Source organism: Vigna unguiculata, chromosome 1 (assembly GCF_037176805.1).
Source record: "Vigna unguiculata cultivar grain cowpea cultivar isolate G323 ecotype 2 chromosome 1, ASM3717680v1, whole genome shotgun sequence".
Taxonomy (NCBI): domain Eukaryota; kingdom Viridiplantae; phylum Streptophyta; class Magnoliopsida; order Fabales; family Fabaceae; genus Vigna; species Vigna unguiculata.
The window spans coordinates 17,450,761-17,466,819 of NC_140792.1; positions in this window are offsets into that span (position 1 = coordinate 17,450,761).

A 16,059-nucleotide genomic window follows, 5' to 3' on the forward strand; every position below is an offset into this window, starting at 1 on the left:
AAGAAGAAATATAAACTGCAGAAGGAAGGGAAATTGAAGAAAAAGAAAAGGAAGTAAAGAAAAAGATGATGGAAAAGGTAGTAGAAAAGCAAGGTGTTTAATCGAAGGCCACACATGTTTAGTTGCATTCGTTTACGAAAGCGAGAACAATGTTGTAAGCCAAAGATTGGTGGAGAAACTCAAGTTACCAACAAGCTTTCATCCAAATCAAGCAAGGATCAAATTCAGTACAAGACAATGTGTGAAGGAAGTATTATGTGATATTGCTCCCACAAACTCTTGTCATCTTCTTTTTAGATGGGCAAGACTTCATTTTAAAACGCTCAATCTTGATTAACGTTCCCTTTATTTGAGGCATGAGGGACATGAAATGAAGTTGAATTTTATGACACCAAGACAAGCCAAGAAGGATCAACACACGGTGAAGGAGAAAATAGAAAAAGAAAGAATAGAAAAAGAAGAAATATAAACTGCAGAAGGAAGGGAAATTGAAGAAAAAGAAAAGGAAGTAAAGAAAAAGATGATGGAAAAGGTAGTAGAAAAGCAAGGTGTTTAATCGAAGGCCACACATGTTTAGTTGCATTCGTTTACGAAAGCGAGAACAATGTTGTAAGCCAAAGATTGGTGGAGAAACTCAAGTTACCAACAAGCTTTCATCCAAATCAAGCAAGGATCAAATTCAGTACAAGACAATGTGTGAAGGAAGTATTATGTGATATTGCTCCCACAAACTCTTGTCATCTTCTTTTTAGATGGGCAAGACTTCATTTTAAAACGCTCAATGTTGATTAACGTTCCCTTTATTTGAGGCATGAGGGACATGAAATGAAGTTGAATTTTATGACACCAAGACAAGCCAAGAAGGATCAACACACGTTGAAGGAGAAAATAGAAAAAGAAAGAATAGAAAAAGAAGAAATATAAACTGCAGAAGGAAGGGAAATTGAAGAAAAAGAAAAGGAAGTAAAGAAAAAGATGATGGAAAAGGTAGTAGAAAAGCAAGGTGTTTAATCGAAGGCCACACATGTTTAGTTGCATTCGTTTACGAAAGCGAGAACAATGTTGTAAGCCAAAGATTGGTGGAGAAACTCAAGTTACCAACAAGCTTTCATCCAAATCAAGCAAGGATCAAATTCAGTACAAGACAATGTGTGAAGGAAGTATTATGTGATATTGCTCCCACAAACTCTTGTCATCTTCTTTTTAGATGGGCAAGACTTCATTTTAAAACGCTCAATCTTGATTAACGTTCCCTTTATTTGAGGCATGAGGGACATGAAATGAAGTTGAAATTTATGACAGCAAGACAAGCCAGTAAAGATCAACATAGGCTGAAGGAGAAAATAGAAAAAGAAAGAATAGAAAAAGAAGAAATATAAACTTCAGAGAAATTGAAGAAAAAGAAAAGGAAGTATAGAAAATAATGATGGAAAAGGTAGTAGAAAAGCAAGGTGTTTAATCGAAGGCCCCCCATGTCTAGTTGCATTCGTTTACGAAAGCGAGAACAATGTTGTAAGCCAAAGATTGGTGGAGAAAGTTCAGTTACCAACAAGCTTTCATCGGAATCAAGCAAGGATCAAATTCAGTACAGGACAACGTGTGTAAGAAGTATTATGTGATATTGCTCCCACAAACTCTTGTCATCTTCTTTTTAGATGGGCAAGACTTCATTTTAAAACGCTCAATCTTGATTAACGTTCCCTTTTTCTGAGGCATGAGGTACATGAAATATAGTTGAAATTTATGACACCAAGACAAGCCAGTAAAGATCAACACACGTTGAAGGAGAAAATAGAAAAAGAAAGAATAGAAAAAGAAGAAATATAAACTGCAGAAGGAAGGGAATTGAAGAAAAAGAAAAGGAAGTAAAGAAAAAGATGATGGAAAAGGTAGTAGAAAAGCAAGGTGTTTAATCGAAGGCCACACATGTTTAGTTGCATTCGTTTACGAAAGCGAGAACAATGTTGTAAGCCAAAGATTGGTGGAGAAACTGAAGTTACCAACAAGCTTTCATCCAAATCAAGCAAGGATCAAATTCATTACAGGACAATGTGTGAAGGAAGTATTATGTGATATTGCTCCCACAAACTCTTGTCATCTTCTTTTTAGATGGGCAAGACTTCATTTTAAAACGCTCAATGTTGATTAACGTTCCCTTTATTTGAGGCATGAGGGACATGAAATGAAGTTGAAATTTATGACACCAAGACAAGCCAAGAAGGATCAACACACGTTGAAGGAGAAAATAGAAAAAGAAAGAATAGAAAAAGAAGAAATATAAACTGCAGAAGAAAGGGAAATTGAAGAAAAAGAAAAGGAAGTAAATAAAAAGATGATGGAAAAGGTAGTAGAAAAGCAAGGTGTTTAATCGAAGGCCACACATGTTTAGTTGCATTCGTTTACGAAAGCGAGAACAATGTTGTAAGCCAAAGATTGGTGGAGAAACTCAAGTTACCAACAAGCTTTCATCCAAATCAAGCAAGGATCAAATTCAGTACAGGACAATGTGTGAAGGAAGTATTATGTGATATTGCTCCCACAAACTCTTGTCATCTTCTTTTTAGATGGGCAAGACTTCATTTTGAAACGCTCAATCTTGATTAACGTTCCCTTTTTCTGAGGCATGAGGAACATGAAATGAAGTTGAAATTTATGACACCAAGACAAGCCAAGAAGGATCAACACACGTTGAAGGAGAAAATAGAAAAAGAAAGAATAGAAAAAGAAGAAATATAAACTGCAGAAGGAAGGGAAATTGAAGAAAAAGAAAAGGAAGTAAATAAAAAGATGATGGAAAAGGTGGTAGAAAAGCAAGGTGTTTAATCGAAGGCCACACATGTTTAGTTGCATTCGTTTACGAAAGCGAGAACAATGTCGTAAGCCAAAGATTGGTGGAGAAACTCAAGTTACCAACAAGCTTTCATCCAAATCAAGCAAGGATCAAATTCATTACAGGACAATGTGTGAAGGAAGTATTATGTGATATTGCTCCCACAAACTCTTGTCATCTTCTTTTTAGATGGGCAAGACTTCATTTTAAAACGCTCAATGTTGATTAACGTTCCCTTTATTTGAGGCATGAGGGACATGAAATGAAATTGAATTTTATGACACCAAGACAAGCCAAGAAGGATCAACACACGTTGAAGGAGAAAATAGAAAAAGAAAGAATAGAAAAAGAAGAAATATAAATTGCAGAAGGAAGGGAAATTGAAGAAAAAGAAAAGGAAGTAAAGAAAAAGATGATGGAAAAGGTAGTAGAAAAGCAAGGTGTTTAATCGAAGGCCACACATGTTTAGTTGCATTCGTTTACGAAAGCGAGAACAATGTCGTAAGCCAAAGATTGGTGGAGAAACTCAAGTTACCAACAAGCTTTCATCCAAATCAAGCAAGGATCAAATTCAGTACAAGACAATGTGTGAAGGAAGTATTATGTGATATTGCTCCCACAAACTCTTGTCATCTTCTTTTTAGATGGGCAAGACTTCATTTTAAAACGCTCAATCTTGATTAACGTTCCCTTTATTTGAGGCATGAGGGACATGAAATGAAGTTGAAATTTATGACAGCAAGACAAGCCAGTAAAGATCAACATAGGCTGAAGGAGAAAATAGAAAAAGAAAGAATAGAAAAAGAAGAAATATAAACTTCAGAGAAATTGAAGAAAAAGAAAAGGAAGTATAGAAAATAATGATGGAAAAGGTAGTAGAAAAGCAAGGTGTTTAATCGAAGGCCCCCCATGTCTAGTTGCATTCGTTTACGAAAGCGAGAACAATGTTGTAAGCCAAAGATTGGTGGAGAAAGTTCAGTTACCAACAAGCTTTCATCGGAATCAAGCAAGGATCAAATTCAGTACAGGACAACGTGTGTAAGAAGTATTATGTGATATTGCTCCCACAAACTCTTGTCATCTTCTTTTTAGATGGGCAAGACTTCATTTTAAAACGCTCAATCTTGATTAACGTTCCCTTTTTCTGAGGCATGAGGTACATGAAATATAGTTGAAATTTATGACACCAAGACAAGCCAGTAAAGATCAACACACGTTGAAGGAGAAAATAGAAAAAGAAAGAATAGAAAAAGAAGAAATATAAACTGCAGAAGGAAGGGAATTGAAGAAAAAGAAAAGGAAGTAAAGAAAAAGATGATGGAAAAGGTAGTAGAAAAGCAAGGTGTTTAATCGAAGGCCACACATGTTTAGTTGCATTCATTTACGAAAGCGAGAACAATGTCGTAAGCCAAAGATTGGTGGAGAAACTGAAGTTACCAACAAGCTTTCATCCAAATCAAGCAAGGATCAAATTCATTACAGGACAATGTGTGAAGGAAGTATTATGTGATATTGCTCCCACAAACTCTTGTCATCTTCTTTTTAGATGGGCAAGACTTCATTTTAAAACGCTCAATGTTGATTAACGTTCCCTTTATTTGAGGCATGAGGGACATGAAATGAAGTTGAAATTTATGACACAAAGACAAGCCAAGAAGGATCAACACACGTTGAAGGAGAAAATAGAAAAAGAAAGAATAGAAAAAGAAGAAATATAAACTGCAGAAGGAAGGGAAATTGAAGAAAAAGAAAAGGAAGTAAAGAAAAAGATGATGGAAAAGGTAGTAGAAAAGCAAGGTGTTTAATCGAAGGCCACACATGTTTAGTTGCATTCGTTTACGAAAGCGAGAACAATGTTGTAAGCCAAAGATTGGTGGAGAAACTCAAGTTACCAACAAGCTTTCATCCAAATCAAGCAAAAATCAAATTCATTACAGGACAATGTGTGAAGGAAGTATTATGTGATATTGCTCCCACAAACTCTTGTCATCTTCTTTTTAGATGGGCAAGACTTCATTTTAAAACGCTCAATGTTGATTAACGTTCCCTTTATTTGAGGCATGAGGGACATGAAATGAAGTTGAAATTTATGACACCAAGACAAGCCAAGAAGGATCAACACACGTTGAAGGAGAAAATAGAAAAAGAAAGAATAGAAAAAGAAGAAATATAAACTGCAGAGAAATTGAAGAAAAAGAAAAGGAAGTATAGAAAATAATGATGGAAAAGGTAGTAGAAAAGCAAGGTGTTTAATCGAAGGCCCCCCATGTCTAGTTGCATTCGTTTACGAAAGCGAGAACAATGTTGTAAGCCAAAGATTGGAGGAGAAAGTTCAGTTACCAACAAGCTTTCATCGGAATCAAGCAAGGATCAAATTCAGTACAGGACAACGTGTGTAAGAAGTATTATGTGATATTGCTCCCACAAACTCTTGTCATCTTCTTTTTAGATGGGCAAGACTTCATTTTAAAACGCTCAATGTTGATTAACGTTCCCTTTTTCTGAGGCATGAGGTACATGAAATGAAGTTGAAATTTATGACACCAAGACAAGCCAGTAAAGATCAACACACGTTGAAGGAGAAAATAGAAAAAGAAAGAATAGAAAAAGAAGAAATATATACTGCAGAAGGAAGGGAAATTGAAGAAAAAGAAAAGGAAGTAAAGAAAAAGATGATGGAAAAGGTAGTAGAAAAGCAAGGTGTTTAATCGAAGGCCACACATGTTTAGTTGCATTCGTTTACGAAAGCGAGAACAATGTCGTAAGCCAAAGATTGGTGGAGAAACTCAAGTTACCACCAAGCTTTCATCCAAATCAAGCAAGGATCAAATTCATTACAGGACAATGTGTGAAGGAAGTATTATGTGATATTGCTCCCACAAACTCTTGTCATCTTCTTTTTAGATGGGCAAGACTTCATTTTAAAACGCTCAATGTTGATTAACGTTCCCTTTATTTGAGGCATGAGGGACATGAAATGAAGTTGAAATTTATGACACCAAGACAAGCCAAGAAGGATCAACACACGTTGAAGGAGAAAATAGAAAAAGAAAGAATAGAAAAAGAAGAAATATAAACTGCAGAAGGAAGGGAAATTGAAGAAAAAGAAAAGGAAGTAAAGAAAAAGATGATGGAAAAGGTAGTAGAAAAGCAAGGTGTTTAATCGAAGGCCACACATGTTTAGTTGCATTCGTTTACGAAAGCGAGAACAATGTTGTAAGCACAAAGATTGGTGGAGAAACTCAAGTTACCAACAAGCTTTCATCCAAATCAAGCAAGGATCAAATTCATTACAGGACAATGTGTGAAGGAAGTATTATGTGATATTGCTCCCACAAACTCTTGTCATCTTCTTTTTAGATGGGCAAGACTTCATTTTAAAACGCTCAATGTTGATTAACGTTCCCTTTATTTGAGGCATGAGGGACATGAAATGAAGTTGAAATTTATGACACCAAGACAAGCCAAGAAGGATCAACACACGTTGAAGGAGAAAATAGAAAAAGAAAGAATAGAAAAAGAAGAAATATAAACTGCAGAAGGAAGGGAAATTGAAGAAAAAGAAAAGGAAGTAAATAAAAAGATGATGGAAAAGGTAGTAGAAAAGCAAGGTGTTTAATCGAAGGCCACACATGTTTAGTTGCATTCGTTTACGAAAGCGAGAACAATGTCGTAAGCCAAAGATTGGTGGAGAAACTGAAGTTACCAACAAGCTTTCATCCAAATCAAGCAAGGATCAAATTCATTACAGGACAATGTGTGAAGGAAGTATTATGTGATATTGCTCCCACAAACTCTTGTCATCTTCTTTTTAGATGGGCAAGACTTCATTTTAAAACGCTCAATGTTGATTAACGTTCCCTTTATTTGAGGCATGAGGGACATGAAATGAAGTTGAAATTTATGACACCAAGACAAGCCAAGAAGGATCAACACACGTTGAAGGAGAAAATAGAAAAAGAAAGAATAGAAAAAGAAGAAATATAAACTGCAGAAGGAAGGGAAATTGAAGAAAAAGAAAAGGAAGTAAAGAAAAAGATGATGGAAAAGGTAGTAGAAAAGCAAGGTGTTTAATCGAAGGCCACACATGTTTAGTTGCATTCGTTTACGAAAGCGAGAACAATGTTGTAAGCCAAAGATTGGTGGAGAAACTCAAGTTACCAACAAGCTTTCATCCAAATCAAGCAAAAATCAAATTCATTACAGGACAATGTGTGAAGGAAGTATTATGTGATATTGCTCCCACAAACTCTTGTCATCTTCTTTTTAGATGGGCAAGACTTCATTTTAAAACGCTCAATGTTGATTAACGTTCCCTTTATTTGAGGCATGAGGGACATGAAATGAAGTTGAAATTTATGACACCAAGACAAGCCAAGAAGGATCAACACACGTTGAAGGAGAAAATAGAAAAAGAAAGAATAGAAAAAGAAGAAATATAAACTGCAGAGAAATTGAAGAAAAAGAAAAGGAAGTATAGAAAATAATGATGGAAAAGGTAGTAGAAAAGCAAGGTGTTTAATCGAAGGCCCCCCATGTCTAGTTGCATTCGTTTACGAAAGCGAGAACAATGTTGTAAGCCAAAGATTGGAGGAGAAAGTTCAGTTACCAACAAGCTTTCATCGGAATCAAGCAAGGATCAAATTCAGTACAGGACAACGTGTGTAAGAAGTATTATGTGATATTGCTCCCACAAACTCTTGTCATCTTCTTTTTAGATGGGCAAGACTTCATTTTAAAACGCTCAATGTTGATTAACGTTCCCTTTATTTGAGGCATGAGGGACATGAAATGAAGTTGAAATTTATGACACCAAGACAAGCCAAGAAGGATCAACACACGTTGAAGGAGAAAATAGAAAAAGAAAGAATAGAAAAAGAAGAAATATAAACTGCAGAAGAAAGGGAAATTGAAGAAAAAGAAAAGGAAGTAAAGAAAAAGATGATGGAAAAGGTAGTAGAAAAGCAAGGTGTTTAATCGAAGGCCACACATGTTTAGTTGCATTCGTTTACGAAAGCGAGAACAATGTTGTAAGCCAAAGATTGGTGGAGAAACTCAAGTTACCAACAAGCTTTCATCCAAATCAAGCAAGGATCAAATTCAGTACAGGACAATGTGTGAAGGAAGTATTATGTGATATTGCTCCCACAAACTCTTGTCATCTTCTTTTTAGATGGGCAAGACTTCATTTTGAAACGCTCAATCTTGATTAACGTTCCCTTTTTCTGAGGCATGAGGAACATGAAATGAAGTTGAAATTTATGACACCAAGACAAGCCAAGAAGGATCAACACACGTTGAAGGAGAAAATAGAAAAAGAAAGAATAGAAAAAGAAGAAATATAAACTGCAGAAGGAAGGGAAATTGAAGAAAAAGAAAAGGAAGTAAATAAAAAGATGATGGAAAAGGTAGTAGAAAAGCAAGGTGTTTAATCGAAGGCCACACATGTTTAGTTGCATTCGTTTACGAAAGCGAGAACAATGTCGTAAGCCAAAGATTGGTGGAGAAACTCAAGTTACCAACAAGCTTTCATCCAAATCAAGCAAGGATCAAATTCATTACAGGACAATGTGTGAAGGAAGTATTATGTGATATTGCTCCCACAAACTCTTGTCATCTTCTTTTTAGATGGGCAAGACTTCATTTTAAAACGCTCAATGTTGATTAACGTTCCCTTTATTTGAGGCATGAGGGACATGAAATGAAGTTGAAATTTATGACACCAAGACAAGCCAAGAAGGATCAACACACGTTGAAGGAGAAAATAGAAAAAGAAAGAATAGAAAAAGAAGAAATATAAACTGCAGAAGGAAGGGAAATTGAAGAAAAAGAAAAGGAAGTAAAGAAAAAGATGATGGAAAAGGTAGTAGAAAAGCAAGGTGTTTAATCGAAGGCCACACATGTTTAGTTGCATTCGTTTACGAAAGCGAGAACAATGTTGTAAGCCAAAGATTGGTGGAGAAACTCAAGTTACCAACAAGCTTTCATCCAAATCAAGCAAGGATCAAATTCATTACAGGACAATGTGTGAAGGAAGTATTATGTGATATTACTCCCACAAACTCTTGTCATCTTCTTTTTAGATGGGCAAGACTTCATTTTAAAACGCTCAATGTTGATTAACGTTCCCTTTATTTGAGGCATGAGGGACATGAAATGAAGTTGAAATTTATGACACCAAGACAAGCCAAGAAGGATCAACACACGTTGAAGGAGAAAATAGAAAAAGAAAGAATAGAAAAAGAAGAAATATAAACTGCAGAAGGAAGGGAAATTGAAGAAAAAGAAAAGGAAGTAAAGAAAAAGATGATGGAAAAGGTAGTAGAAAAGCAAGGTGTTTAATCGAAGGCCACACATGTTTAGTTGCATTCATTTACGAAAGCGAGAACAATGTTGTAAGCCAAAGATTGGTGGAGAAACCCAAGTTACCAACAAGCTTTCATCCAAATCAAGCAAGGATCAAATTCAGTACAAGAGAATGTGTGAAGGAAGTATTATGTGATATTGCTCCCACAAACTCTTGTCATCTTCTTTTTAGATGGGCAAGACTTCATTTTAAAACGCTCAATGTTGATTAACGTTCCCTTTTTCTGAGGCATGAGGTACATGAAATGAAGTTGAAATTTATGACACCAAGACAAGCCAGTAAAGATCAACACACGTTGAAGGAGAAAATAGAAAAAGAAAGAATAGAAAAAGAAGAAATATATACTGCAGAAGGAAGGGAAATTGAAGAAAAAGAAAAGGAAGTAAAGAAAAAGATGATGGAAAAGGTAGTAGAAAAGCAAGGTGTTTAATCGAAGGCCACACATGTTTAGTTGCATTCGTTTACGAAAGCGAGAACAATGTCGTAAGCCAAAGATTGGTGGAGAAACTCAAGTTACCACCAAGCTTTCATCCAAATCAAGCAAGGATCAAATTCATTACAGGACAATGTGTGAAGGAAGTATTATGTGATATTGCTCCCACAAACTCTTGTCATCTTCTTTTTAGATGGGCAAGACTTCATTTTAAAACGCTCAATGTTGATTAACGTTCCCTTTATTTGAGGCATGAGGGACATGAAATGAAGTTGAAATTTATGACACCAAGACAAGCCAAGAAGGATCAACACACGTTGAAGGAGAAAATAGAAAAAGAAAGAATAGAAAAAGAAGAAATATAAACTGCAGAAGGAAGGGAAATTGAAGAAAAAGAAAAGGAAGTAAAGAAAAAGATGATGGAAAAGGTAGTAGAAAAGCAAGGTGTTTAATCGAAGGCCACACATGTTTAGTTGCATTCGTTTACGAAAGCGAGAACAATGTTGTAAGCACAAAGATTGGTGGAGAAACTCAAGTTACCAACAAGCTTTCATCCAAATCAAGCAAGGATCAAATTCATTACAGGACAATGTGTGAAGGAAGTATTATGTGATATTGCTCCCACAAACTCTTGTCATCTTCTTTTTAGATGGGCAAGACTTCATTTTAAAACGCTCAATGTTGATTAACGTTCCCTTTATTTGAGGCATGAGGGACATGAAATGAAGTTGAAATTTATGACACCAAGACAAGCCAAGAAGGATCAACACACGTTGAAGGAGAAAATAGAAAAAGAAAGAATAGAAAAAGAAGAAATATAAACTGCAGAGAAATTGAAGAAAAAGAAAAGGAAGTATAGAAAATAATGATGGAAAAGGTAGTAGAAAAGCAAGGTGTTTAATCGAAGGCCCCCCATGTCTAGTTGCATTCGTTTACGAAAGCGAGAACAATGTTGTAAGCCAAAGATTGGAGGAGAAAGTTCAGTTACCAACAAGCTTTCATCGGAATCAAGCAAGGATCAAATTCAGTACAGGACAACGTGTGTAAGAAGTATTATGTGATATTGCTCCCACAAACTCTTGTCATCTTCTTTTTAGATGGGCAAGACTTCATTTTAAAACGCTCAATGTTGATTAACGTTCCCTTTATTTGAGGCATGAGGGACATGAAATGAAGTTGAAATTTATGACACCAAGACAAGCCAAGAAGGATCAACACACGTTGAAGGAGAAAATAGAAAAAGAAAGAATAGAAAAAGAAGAAATATAAACTGCAGAAGAAAGGGAAATTGAAGAAAAAGAAAAGGAAGTAAAGAAAAAGATGATGGAAAAGGTAGTAGAAAAGCAAGGTGTTTAATCGAAGGCCACACATGTTTAGTTGCATTCGTTTACGAAAGCGAGAACAATGTTGTAAGCCAAAGATTGGTGGAGAAACTCAAGTTACCAACAAGCTTTCATCCAAATCAAGCAAGGATCAAATTCAGTACAGGACAATGTGTGAAGGAAGTATTATGTGATATTGCTCCCACAAACTCTTGTCATCTTCTTTTTAGATGGGCAAGACTTCATTTTGAAACGCTCAATCTTGATTAACGTTCCCTTTTTCTGAGGCATGAGGAACATGAAATGAAGTTGAAATTTATGACACCAAGACAAGCCAAGAAGGATCAACACACGTTGAAGGAGAAAATAGAAAAAGAAAGAATAGAAAAAGAAGAAATATAAACTGCAGAAGGAAGGGAAATTGAAGAAAAAGAAAAGGAAGTAAATAAAAAGATGATGGAAAAGGTAGTAGAAAAGCAAGGTGTTTAATCGAAGGCCACACATGTTTAGTTGCATTCGTTTACGAAAGCGAGAACAATGTCGTAAGCCAAAGATTGGTGGAGAAACTCAAGTTACCAACAAGCTTTCATCCAAATCAAGCAAGGATCAAATTCATTACAGGACAATGTGTGAAGGAAGTATTATGTGATATTGCTCCCACAAACTCTTGTCATCTTCTTTTTAGATGGGCAAGACTTCATTTTAAAACGCTCAATGTTGATTAACGTTCCCTTTATTTGAGGCATGAGGGACATGAAATGAAGTTGAAATTTATGACACCAAGACAAGCCAAGAAGGATCAACACACGTTGAAGGAGAAAATAGAAAAAGAAAGAATAGAAAAAGAAGAAATATAAACTGCAGAAGGAAGGGAAATTGAAGAAAAAGAAAAGGAAGTAAAGAAAAAGATGATGGAAAAGGTAGTAGAAAAGCAAGGTGTTTAATCGAAGGCCACACATGTTTAGTTGCATTCGTTTACGAAAGCGAGAACAATGTTGTAAGCCAAAGATTGGTGGAGAAACTCAAGTTACCAACAAGCTTTCATCCAAATCAAGCAAGGATCAAATTCATTACAGGACAATGTGTGAAGGAAGTATTATGTGATATTACTCCCACAAACTCTTGTCATCTTCTTTTTAGATGGGCAAGACTTCATTTTAAAACGCTCAATGTTGATTAACGTTCCCTTTATTTGAGGCATGAGGGACATGAAATGAAGTTGAAATTTATGACACCAAGACAAGCCAAGAAGGATCAACACACGTTGAAGGAGAAAATAGAAAAAGAAAGAATAGAAAAAGAAGAAATATAAACTGCAGAAGGAAGGGAAATTGAAGAAAAAGAAAAGGAAGTAAAGAAAAAGATGATGGAAAAGGTAGTAGAAAAGCAAGGTGTTTAATCGAAGGCCACACATGTTTAGTTGCATTCATTTACGAAAGCGAGAACAATGTTGTAAGCCAAAGATTGGTGGAGAAACCCAAGTTACCAACAAGCTTTCATCCAAATCAAGCAAGGATCAAATTCAGTACAAGAGAATGTGTGAAGGAAGTATTATGTGATATTGCTCCCACAAACTCTTGTCATCTTCTTTTTAGATGGGCAAGACTTCATTTTAAAACGCTCAATGTTGATTAACGTTCCCTTTTTCTGAGGCATGAGGTACATGAAATGAAGTTGAAATTTATGACACCAAGACAAGCCAGTAAAGATCAACACACGTTGAAGGAGAAAATAGAAAAAGAAAGAATAGAAAAAGAAGAAATATATACTGCAGAAGGAAGGGAAATTGAAGAAAAAGAAAAGGAAGTAAAGAAAAAGATGATGGAAAAGGTAGTAGAAAAGCAAGGTGTTTAATCGAAGGCCACACATGTTTAGTTGCATTCGTTTACGAAAGCGAGAACAATGTCGTAAGCCAAAGATTGGTGGAGAAACTCAAGTTACCACCAAGCTTTCATCCAAATCAAGCAAGGATCAAATTCATTACAGGACAATGTGTGAAGGAAGTATTATGTGATATTGCTCCCACAAACTCTTGTCATCTTCTTTTTAGATGGGCAAGACTTCATTTTAAAACGCTCAATGTTGATTAACGTTCCCTTTATTTGAGGCATGAGGGACATGAAATGAAGTTGAAATTTATGACACCAAGACAAGCCAAGAAGGATCAACACACGTTGAAGGAGAAAATAGAAAAAGAAAGAATAGAAAAAGAAGAAATATAAACTGCAGAAGGAAGGGAAATTGAAGAAAAAGAAAAGGAAGTAAAGAAAAAGATGATGGAAAAGGTAGTAGAAAAGCAAGGTGTTTAATCGAAGGCCACACATGTTTAGTTGCATTCGTTTACGAAAGCGAGAACAATGTTGTAAGCACAAAGATTGGTGGAGAAACTCAAGTTACCAACAAGCTTTCATCCAAATCAAGCAAGGATCAAATTCATTACAGGACAATGTGTGAAGGAAGTATTATGTGATATTGCTCCCACAAACTCTTGTCATCTTCTTTTTAGATGGGCAAGACTTCATTTTAAAACGCTCAATGTTGATTAACGTTCCCTTTATTTGAGGCATGAGGGACATGAAATGAAGTTGAAATTTATGACACCAAGACAAGCCAAGAAGGATCAACACACGTTGAAGGAGAAAATAGAAAAAGAAAGAATAGAAAAAGAAGAAATATAAACTGCAGAAGGAAGGGAAATTGAAGAAAAAGAAAAGGAAGTAAAGAAAAAGATGATGGAAAAGGTAGTAGAAAAGCAAGGTGTTTAATCGAAGGCCACACATGTTTAGTTGCATTCGTTTACGAAAGCGAGAACAATGTTGTAAGCCAAAGATTGGTGGAGAAACTCAAGTTACCAACAAGCTTTCATCCAAATCAAGCAAGGATCAAATTCATTACAGGACAATGTGTGAAGGAAGTATTATGTGATATTGCTCCCACAAACTCTTGTCATCTTCTTTTTAGATGGGCAAGACTTCATTTTAAAACGCTCAATGTTGATTAACGTTCCCTTTATTTGAGGCATGAGGGACATGAAATGAAGTTGAAATTTATGACACCAAGACAAGCCAAGAAGGATCAACACACGTTGAAGGAGAAAATAGAAAAAGAAAGAATAGAAAAAGAAGAAATATAAACTGCAGAAGGAAGGGAAATTGAAGAAAAAGAAAAGGAAGTAAAGAAAAAGATGATGGAAAAGGTAGTAGAAAAGCAAGGTGTTTAATCGAAGGCCACACATGTTTAGTTGCATTCATTTACGAAAGCGAGAACAATGTTGTAAGCCAAAGATTGGTGGAGAAACTCAAGTTACCAACAAGCTTTCATCCAAATCAAGCAAGGATCAAATTCATTACAAGACAATGTGTGAAGGAAGTATTATGTGATATTGCTCCCACAAACTCTTGTCATCTTCTTTTTAGATGGGCAAGACTTCATTTTAAAACGCTCAATGTTGATTAACGTTCCCTTTTTCTGAGGCATGAGGTACATGAAATGAAGTTGAAATTTATGACACCAAGACAAGCCAGTAAAGATCAACACACGTTGAAGGAGAAAATAGAAAAAGAAAGAATAGAAAAAGAAGAAATATATACTGCAGAAGGAAGGGAAATTGAAGAAAAAGAAAAGGAAGTAAAGAAAAAGATGATGGAAAAGGTAGTAGAAAAGCAAGGTGTTTAATCGAAGGCCACACATGTTTAGTTGCATTCGTTTACGAAAGCGAGAACAATGTCGTAAGCCAAAGATTGGTGGAGAAACTCAAGTTACCAACAAGCTTTCATCCAAATCAAGCAAGGATCAAATTCATTACAGGACAATGTGTGAAGGAAGTATTATGTGATATTGCTCCCACAAACTCTTGTCATCTTCTTTTTAGATGGGCAAGACTTCATTTTAAAACGCTCAATGTTGATTAACGTTCCCTTTTTCTGAGGCATGAGGTACATGAAATATAGTTGAAATTTATGACACCAAGACAAGCCAGTAAAGATCAACACACGTTGAAGGAGAAAATAGAAAAAGAAAGAATAGAAAAAGAAGAAATATAAACTGCAGAAGGAAGGGAATTGAAGAAAAAGAAAAGGAAGTAAAGAAAAAGATGATGGAAAAGGTAGTAGAAAAGCAAGGTGTTTAATCGAAGGCCACACATGTTTAGTTGCATTCGTTTACGAAAGCGAGAACAATGTCGTAAGCCAAAGATTGGTGGAGAAACTCAAGTTACCAACAAGCTTTCATCCAAATCAAGCAAGGATCAAATTCAGTACAAGACAATGTGTGAAGGAAGTATTATGTGATATTGCTCCCACAAACTCTTGTCATCTTCTTTTTAGATGGGCAAGACTTCATTTTAAAACGCTCAATCTTGATTAACGTTCCCTTTTTCTGAGGCATGAGGTACATGAAATATAGTTGAAATTTATGACACCAAGACAAGCCAGTAAAGATCAACACACGTTGAAGGAGAAAATAGAAAAAGAAAGAATAGAAAAAGAAGAAATATAAACTGCAGAAGGAAGGGAATTGAAGAAAAAGAAAAGGAAGTAAAGAAAAAGATGATGGAAAAGGTAGTAGAAAAGCAAGGTGTTTAATCGAAGGCCACACATGTTTAGTTGCATTCGTTTACGAAAGCGAGAACAATGTCGTAAGCCAAAGATTGGTGGAGAAACTCAAGTTACCAACAAGCTTTCATCCAAATCAAGCAAGGATCAAATTCATTACAGGACAATGTGTGAAGGAAGTATTATGTGATATTGCTCCCACAAACTCTTGTCATCTTCTTTTTAGATTGGCAAGACTTCATTTTAAAACGCTCAATGTTGATTAACGTTCCCTTTATTTGAGGCATGAGGGACATGAAATGAAGTTGAAATTTATGACACCAAGACAAGCCAAGAAGCATCAACACACGTTGAAGGAGAAAATAGAAAAAGAAAGAATAGAAAAAGAAGAAATATAAACTGCAGAAGGAAGGGAAATTGAAGAAAAAGAAAAGGAAGTAAAGAAAAAGATGATGGAAAAGGTAGTAGAAAAGCAAGGTGTTTAATCGAAGGCCACACATGTTTAGTTGCATTCGTTTACGAAAGCGAGAACAATGTTGTAAGCCAAAGATTGG